At 43.1% G+C, this 9,514-nt stretch overlaps 1 long non-coding RNA gene across 1 annotated transcript; it reads right to left on the reverse strand.

Annotated features, from left to right (window-relative positions):
* Nucleotides 1-5,398: 5,398 nt before the first annotated feature.
* Nucleotides 5,399-9,153, reverse strand: LOC134928941 (uncharacterized). Its single transcript, XR_010178143.1, has 3 exons — nucleotides 8,862-9,153; nucleotides 8,307-8,412; nucleotides 5,399-5,744 (listed from the first exon to the last, which is right to left on the reverse strand). It is a non-coding gene; the product is annotated as an uncharacterized LOC134928941 (long non-coding RNA).
* Between the last annotated feature and the right edge of the window lie 361 nt (nucleotides 9,154-9,514).

Consider the following 9,514-nt stretch of genomic DNA (forward strand, 5'->3'; position numbering starts at 1 on the left):
GCCAGGGCCTCAGCCGTTCCTTGCCACTCCATGTGGTAAATGGCATATTGGCAAGTTTACGCTTCTCCTCCGACAATTTTATTTTAGGTTTTGGAGTCCTTTTTTTACTGATATTTGGTGTTTTGGATTTGACATGCTCTGTACTATGACATTGGGCATCGGCCTTGGCAGACGACGTTGCTGGCATTTCATCGTCTCGGCCATGACTAGTGGCAGCAGCTTCAGCACGAGGTGGAAGTGGATCTTGATCTTTCCCTAATTTTGGAACCTCAACATTTTTGTTCTCCATATTTTAATAGGCACAACTAAAAGGCACCTCAGGTAAACAATGGAGATGGATGGATTGGATACTAGTATACAATTATGGACGGGCTGCCGAGTGCCGACACAGAGGTAGCCACAGCTGTGAACTACCGCACTGTACTGTGTCTGCTGCTAATATATAGACTGGTTGATAAAGAGATAGTATACTCGTAACTAGTATGTATGTATAAAGAAAGAAAAAAAAACCACGGTTAGGTGGTATATACAATTTTGGACGGGCTGCCGAGTGCCGACACAGAGGTAGCCACAGCCGTGAACTACCGCACTGTACTGTGTCTGCTGCTAATATATAGACTGGTTGATAAAGAGATAGTATACTCGTAACTAGTATGTATGTACAAAGAAAGAAAAAAAAACCACGGTTAGGTGGTATATACAATTATGGACGGGCTGCCGAGTGCCGACACAGAGGTAGCCACAGCCGTGAACTACCGCACTGTACTGTGTCTGCTGCTAATATAGACTGGTTGATAAAGAGATAGTATACTCGTAACTAGTATGTATGTATAAAGAAAGAAAAAAAACCCACGGTTAGGTGGTATATACAATTATGGACGGGCTGCCGAGTGCCGACACAGAGGTAGCCACAGCCGTGAACTACCGCACTGTACTGTGTCTGCTGCTAATATATAGACTGGTTGATAAAGAGATAGTATACTCGTAACTAGTATGTATGTATAAAGAAAGAAAAAAAAACCACGGTTAGGTGGTATATACAATTATGGACGGGCTGCCGAGTGCCGACACAGAGGTAGCCACAGCCGTGAACTACCGCACTGTACTGTGTCTGCTGCTAATATATAGACTGGTTGATAAAGAGATAGTATACTCGTAACTAGTATGTATGTATAAAGAAAGAAAAAAAAAACACGGTTAGGTGGTATATACAATTATGGACGGGCTGCCGAGTGCCGACACAGAGGTAGCCACAGCCGTGAACTACCGCACTGTACTGTGTCTGCTGCTAATATATAGACTGGTTGATAAAGAGATAGTATACTCGTAACTAGTATGTATGTATAAAGAAAGAAAAAAAAACCACGGTTAGGTGGTATATACAATTATGGACGGGCTGCCGAGTGCCGACACAGAGGTAGCCACAGCCGTGAACTACCGAACTGTACTGTGTCTGCTGCTAATATATAGACTGGTTGATAAAGAGATAGTATACTCGTAACTAGTATGTATGTATAAAGAAAGAAAAAAAAACCACGGTTAGGTGGTATATACAATTATGGACGGGCTGCCGAGTGCCGACACAGAGGTAGCCACAGCCGTGAACTACCGCACTGTACTGTGTCTGCTGCTAATATATAGACTGGTTGATAAAGAGATAGTATACTCGTAACTAGTATGTATGTATAAAGAAAGAAAAAAAAACCACGGTTAGGTGGTATATACAATTATGGACGGGCTGCCGAGTGCCGACACAGAGGTAGCCACAGCCGTGAACTACCGCACTGTACTGTGTCTGCTGCTAATATAGACTGGTTGATAAAGAGATAGTATACTCGTAACTAGTATGTATGTATAAAGAAAGAAAACAAAACCACGGTTAGGTGGTATATACAATTATGGACGGGCTGCCGAGTGCCGACACAGAGGTAGCCACAGCCGTGAACTACCGCACTGTACTGTGTCTGCTGCTAATATAGACTGGTTGATAAAGAGATAGTATACTACTAATATTATATATACTGGTGGTCAGGTCACTGGTCACTAGTCACACTGGCAGTGGCACTCCTGCAGCAAAAGTGTGCACTGTTTAATTTTAATATAATATTATGTACTCCTGGCTCCTGCTATAACCTATAACTGGCACTGCAGTAGTGCTCCCCAGTCTCCCCCACAATTATAAGCTGTGTGAGCTGAGCAGTCAGACAGATATATAATATATATAGATGATGCAGCACACTGGCCTGAGCCTGAGCAGTGCACACAGATATGGTATGTGACTGACTGAGTCACTGTGTGTATCGCTTTTTTCAGGCAGAGAACGGATATATTAAATAAACTGCACTGTGTGTCTGGTGGTCACTCACTATATAATATATTATGTACTCCTGGCTCCTGCTATAACCTATAACTGGCACTGCAGTAGTGCTCCCCAGTCTCTCCCACAATTATAAGCTGTGTGAGCTGAGCAGTCAGACAGATATATATAATATTATATATAGATAATAGATGATGCAGCACACTGGCCTGAGCCTGAGCAGTGCACACAGATATGGTATGTGACTGAGTCACTGTGTGCTGTGTATCGCTTTTTTCAGGCAGAGAACGGATTATAAATAAAACTGGTGGTCACTATCAGCAAAACTCTGCACTGTACTGAGTACTCCTAATGCTCCCCAAAATTAGTAAATCAAGTGTCTCTCTAATCTATTCTAAACGGAGAGGACGCCAGCCACGTCCTCTCCCTATCAATCTCAATGCACGTGTGAAAATGGCGGCGACGCGCGGCTCCTTATATAGAATCCGAGTCTCGCGATAGAATCCGAGCCTCGCGAGAATCCGACAGCGTCATGATGACGTTCGGGCGCGCTCGGGTTAACCGAGCAAGGCGGGAAGATCCGAGTCGCTCGGACCCGTGAAAAAAAACATGAAGTTCTGGCGGGTTCGGATTCAGAGAAACCGAACCCGCTCATCTCTACTGGAATGTATACCAAACAATGCCGGATTTAGGATTCAATCCTTTTTCCTTTAGAACTGACAAAGCTTTGACAAACTGCCCGTTAGTAAATCTACCCCCATGAGCTGCAGCGCAATCTGGCTTCCTGCTTCTGGTAACAACAAATTGGCCCCCCACTTTTCCACACAGGCAATATTAAGTTTAATTTTTCATGCAATAAGGATTGCCCTGCATGACAGAACATCAAATCTTCATGTACAATGTTGTTATTAAAGCATCAGGCAGTAAAATGGAATAACAATGGTTTCAAATCAACTTTCTGTATTACCAATATGAAAATATGAATTTAAAGACATATAGTGGACATATTGGCCCTCATTCCGAGTTGTTCGCTCGGTAAATTTAATCGCATCGCAGCGATTTTCCGCTTAGTGCGCATGCGCAATGTCCGCACTGCGACTGCGCCAAGTAAATTTGCTATGAAGATAGGATTTTTACTCACGGCGTTTTCTTCGCTCCGGCGATCGTAGTGTGATTGACAGGAAATGGGTGTTACTGGGCGGAAACACAGCGTTTTATGGGCGTGTGGATAAAAACGCTACCGTTTCCGGAAAAAACGCGTGAGTGGCTGGAGAAACGGAGGAGTGTCTGGGCGAACGCTGGGTGTGTTTGTGACGTCAAACCAGGAACGACAAGCACTGAACTGATCGCAGATGCCGAGTAAGTCTGAAGCTACTCTGAAACTGCTACGAGGTGTGTAATCGCAATATTGCGAATACATCGTTCGCAATTTTAAGAAGCTAAGATTCACTCCCAGTAGGCGGCGGCTTAGCGTGTGCAATACTGCTAAAATCGCCTTGCGAGCGAACAACTCGGAATGAGGGCCATTGTGTAATCGTTGCTTTACTCTCTGCTTGAAAAGTCAACTTGAAGGAACAGGAGAAGGGGCGTGCAATGCTCAATGTACATCATTAAGGAACAATTGAAGTAATTTTATGTAATATCACTTTGTTTTCTGTATACAGAAAGACTTTCTGAAACTTTGTTCCTTTGCTGACTCATTTTCTCTCAGGATCAGTGGAGTTTTGCTTTTATAACTCCCTGTAGGTCTGTTTGTTTTTCGCTACAGAAAAATAAATTGGAATCTTACTGACTGGCATCTATAGAGATTTTCAGACGATAACCACATACTTACTGAACTGAAATATTTAAAGTAGCATAATTTCCCTTACTGGAGTACATTCAGATGCGTACATGTGTCCAAATATCTCTTGTGGGATTTCCGGAAAAACCCATAAGCTGTGTTGAATATTTCTCACAGACATGAAGTGTTTTCTCCTTCAGATCTCATGTAAGTGGCTTAAATATAGTACATTTGCTATGGTCAATGGAGTGGTTCAGTTCTAGTTTACTTGAGGACAAATTAATAGAGCAAATCATCTTGAAGTGTCTAGAGAAATTAAAAAGAAATGACTTGAAAAAAAAATCTATGCAATAAAAGATGAAAAACACTACAGTGCTGAAAATATATTTTCTTTCTTAGGAAAAAAAGCTGTCAAGAAAAATTCATCAGCTTATCCCAAAAGTTACCAAGTATCTTCATAGATATTTTCCTATAAAACAGGCACACAGGAGCGTAGTGGGCACCAAGGAGGGAGCTAGTCCCGCTGAGGATTTGATTAGCGGTGACTCAGCTGGTTTCTACTCCAAAACCACTAGCCTGTGCCTGTGATGCACAGCTGGGGTGAGAATGAGCAAATACTTTTCTCCCATCCCGGACCAAGACCCCAGCCCCTCACCCTAAGACCCCGCTCTTTCCTCTCCTCTCCTCTCCAGCCTGTATCACTACTCCTGTACTCCATCCCAAGCTCCAAAATAAAAAAAACCCCAGAAAGATCCTCCAACCAGGAGGTCCGGTTGTGTTTTAAATATTATCTAGGAAGTAGGTATATTATGTTTTGGGTAGGGGTGTATTTATTTTGTCAGGGAGTGTGTGTATTAATATTGTCTGTGGATGGGAATGGTGTATTATTGCATACTGTATCTATACATGTGTGTGAGTGTGTGTTTGAGGGGGCGTAATAATATTATCTGTGTTATATATCGTGGTCACTGATACTCTCTGTATTATAATAATTAATAATAATTTTATTTATATAGCACTCTATCTCCAACAGGACTCAAGGCACTTTACATACATCAAAACAATGCACATAATACAGAATATTTAGGTAATAAAGCAATAGACAAGCCACACAGACATAAAAAAGAAAATCTAGAGCGCAGAGTAAGCATAATGCAGGATTGCTGTAGGCATTTTGAGTAATAACTTCCATGGGTTGTGTATTCCCCCCTCACAGGGTACCAAGTGATGCAGCTATCTAGGGCGCACTGTGTAGGATTACCCTGGGTGGAATAGACTACACCTAGAAGAGTCACCTAAAATGGGGTGATTGCAGCATCCTAATGCTCAAAGTACGATCCCAACAAAGCCGTCAGGTCCATGTATTTTTCATCCCATCCACAAGTGTACCAAATGAGGCAGCAATGTTGGGCATACTACGGAGGTGACACTGTGAGAGGTGAGCCATACAAGGTCTGAATGCATATATGGGAAAACACTTGTGTAGTAGTATGCTATACACTGCACGGAAAGATCCATGTGAAGTACATCCTGCCCACGGAGGAGCCATCCGTGGCAACCATCTGGGGTGCATTGCGTAGGTTTCTGCTGGCAGGTTGTGTAGTGGAGGTACACGTTACAGGAACAGCACACAGTGGAAGTACTCTGTAAGAAGAAAAAGGAAAAAGTATTATATGGAAGCCACTGGTGCCCTATGTATTTTAAGTCAGTCTCTGTGCATTATACAGTAAGATGGTCACTGATGTTCTGTAAATTATATGGTGGTCACTTATGTTCTGTGAATTATATGGCAGTCACTGAGATGTTATCTGTATTATATCATAGTCACTGCAATGCTTTATGTATTGTATGTGGTCCCTGGTGCCTTCTGTATTATATGACAACCACTACACTAGGGGGTTTACATGTTGATAAATCAGCCCCTGAATGTGAGTGAATGCCTGCATATCAAACGGCTACAAACAGCTTACTAGCAAAAGAGAACTCATACTGTACAGTAGGTCTGGGTTACAGGTTTGAAGTACAACAGCAGTGACAGTAATTGCTTCTTGTCACTGTGATTAGAATTTTTCTTACATAACAAAGAATGAGCCACCAAGCCTGCACTTTAAGCAGTCACCAGCACCATAAGCTCACTGTTAGACTTTGGCATGAAGGGCGCATTAGGAGAAAGCAATAGTAGTGGCTTTCTGAAGGGTGGTGGCATATATCGGAAGGAACAGGAGCAGCCTTCTAAGGGCGGGTGGCCAACCATCAGAGACCTGGAAGAGAAACCAATAACTGTGCTGGTCACCTTACCTGGGAGGTTGGTCTCTCCATCTGCCACAGTGCAAGTGGTGTGGGTATCATTATAGCCAATGTGAGGACTATCTCCACATTATTCCACCCACTCCAAATATACAGGCAATACTGTGTGCACTACTGCTAGGTGCATGCTGCTCACCCTTCACAAGCAGAGTAGTGAGTAGCACAAACCTTCCAGCTGTCCTTGCAATGGGGATAAAATACTGACTGAGTGGGAAGTAAACAAAATTGTGCTCTCCCATCAGTATCTCTAGAGTGACTAGACTCTCTCTTACCTGTTCATGCAAAAGTTACTACCTGTAACTGCTTGCCTTGATCCTGGAATATTGGGGCACCGTTTAGGAAAAGGTATAGACATGATAAGTGAAAAGGCTAGCAATGAGTACGCCCTCAGGGTTTCCCTGCCTCCCACCAGCTCTGACGTTAAATCAAATGTATCCTCCCTGCAACCAAACCTGACTTTAAATTAATCACATCCACAATTTCACTCCAAACAGCCCAACATTTAATCATTAGTATTCACTTATAATAAGTAGCCCTCCTCCATAATCTCAGCCTCATGTTCAATTAAAAGTCCCTGAACCACGCATTAAATAAATAGTTCCATCACTGTTAAAGAATTAGCTGGTAAATCATTGATCATTTAATAGGCCACACACCTGCAGCCACTTTACATAGTGACCTCATTCCCTTCCCAATCTACTCCCAACCAGGTCCACCTTAATATACAGAAACACTCAGCAGCTGCCCAGGGCCCCACAATTTTAAGGACCTTTAAGCAGGGGTGGGTTGGAGATTCCGGAGCCTCTTTTGGGAGGCAGGTAGAGAATGCTTTCCAGCATTCTCTTCCTGCCTCCCAGCCTGCATCCAGACAGTGAATGGCTTAAGCCTGAATGCAGACAGTGAACGGCTGTCAGCAATGCTGATTGGTTGATGGCTGGAGCTATCACAATGCTCACAGCCATTCACTGTATGCAAGTGTAATACCCTGTTGTTATAATAAATTAATTTAAGAAATGAATGAAAATGTAATATCAAAATAACAAAATGGTAATAAAAGCAATTGACAGTTATGTTATTCTCAAGGAGGGCAAAAGACTAGTGAAGCCGTATATCACCCTCATAGAGAGTAAACGGGACAGCCAGAGCAGCTAATGGCCCAGGAGTTAGACGGGCTCGTGACTTCAAGATTTGCTGTTTAATTACTACAGGAGCGCTCTGGTCCCCTGTAAGCTGAGCAAAGTCAGCGCGTGCAGGGAGAAAAACGGCGGGACTGATCCGGGCACCCAGACGGAGGATATAAAAGCAAAAGAAAACAAACCGTTGGGCGGCTGTCTGAGGAGATCTCGGGACACGGAGGGGCTGCACAGACGGAGTGCGGAGGTGTCCCTTGACGGCTGACGGGAAGAGAGCATTGTGTACCTACCCACATCGATCCCGGCAGAGAGACGGCTGGGGAAGCGGAGGCTGAGGTGGAGAAAGCTACCCGGAGGTGCGGCATACACTGTGTCAGCGGCGGGCAGGAGAACTCTGACTGGGGAGTGCTGCGGAGGAAGACGGCCCCCGGAGACGCCCTCGGGGAGTTGACTGGACGGCTTGGAGACCAACCGGAGCAGTGAGTGAACGCCTGGGGAAGAGTGGGAGGCGGCTCCGGATACCCCATATTGGGTCAGGGGTGTACTTATGTTTTGAGAAGAATAAAAGGCCTATTACTGAAGGGAATTTGCTCTAATAGTTCCCTAAACATCATCACTCTGCAGACATCTTACTGAAGGGAATTTAATGAATCAAAACACAGTAGTACATACTTCTAGCCTCTCCATAAACAATAAGGAACAGTTCACATAATAAAAGTCAGTCAGCCCAGTTTATTTATTAAACTTTGTACAGAGTTGGACTGACCTCATCTACAGCACTTGCATTGAGATTAGTCACAGCATAAATCCGTCTTCTTTCACATGGGGTATACGGAGTTGAGACAGACGAACTATCCTCGGTAGATTATAAACTGTGGAATATAACAGAGATTAATATTAATAAGTTTATGCAATATCCAAGGAGTGGCCGCACCTTTGAAGGCAGCTAGTTCTATCATAGATGAATATCAGTCAGGGATATCCCACGCACCGTGGAATGTAGATCAGCCCCGTATCATATCTTTACCTACCTTGTGGATTACAAATTAATTGATTTCATTTAACTCAAGCAAAAAAGGATTTATCAGAGAATAGTTCGCGCTTCAGATACACCTACATTCTAGCCATTTAGCCTACTGGAATTTGCTAACGGATAAAGAACTCCATGTGCACCAACGTTATGGCCATTGGGTACTTTACATTATAGATAAGTTAATAGACCGGTCTATGGGGTGATTGAGATTGGGGACTGCAGGATATACAGTTGGAACCATTGTGCGGTTTTGTTAGTTGCGGTATTGCTAGTATATAAGTTACTTACCATAATTGCATCTATTTGAATTATTCCATGTTTGATAAATGTGTTGTCCTTAATTCAAATATTCTTCCTGTACAGGATGGAGTTCGGCTGGAATCCACAGTTGCTGTAAAATAAAAATAAAATTTTATTTCTGTCAAGTAAATGATATTGTGACAAAAAGTTCATAACTACTTAACTGTAAAATTCCTAAGTTCTATGTTAACCATTACTGCAGGGTATAATTATACGCTGTGGTCCTCAAATAAATCGGAAAATATATTTTAATCTCGTTCTTCTTTTGTTGTATAATTATGAACATCTTTTGCAAAGAAGAAAAAGAGAGCAGATGTTAGAAGTACCAAGGTGAGAGTAATAGCCTATAATTACTTAATACATTCCTTCAGGAATATACACTGTACTCAGACTGAGTGTTACACAAGCATATGGAGGGAAGATGTGGAACGGCAGGAGGGGTAAGTTATGATTTTTTTAAATGTATTCCTGTGAATAGGTGGGTAGGGGCCCCAGATCATTGCTTTGCCCTGGGCCTAGAATGCTGTTAAGATGGCCCTGCTCCCAACACCCCCCGGCCCCATCCCAACTATTAAATTTCTTGATCTCCCCCTAGTGATTATCTCCACCAGTCATCCCCTTCCCCCAGACCTGACTGCTTC

Source organism: Pseudophryne corroboree, chromosome 5 (genome assembly GCF_028390025.1).
Source record: "Pseudophryne corroboree isolate aPseCor3 chromosome 5, aPseCor3.hap2, whole genome shotgun sequence".
NCBI classification, from domain to species: Eukaryota; Metazoa; Chordata; class Amphibia; order Anura; family Myobatrachidae; genus Pseudophryne; species Pseudophryne corroboree.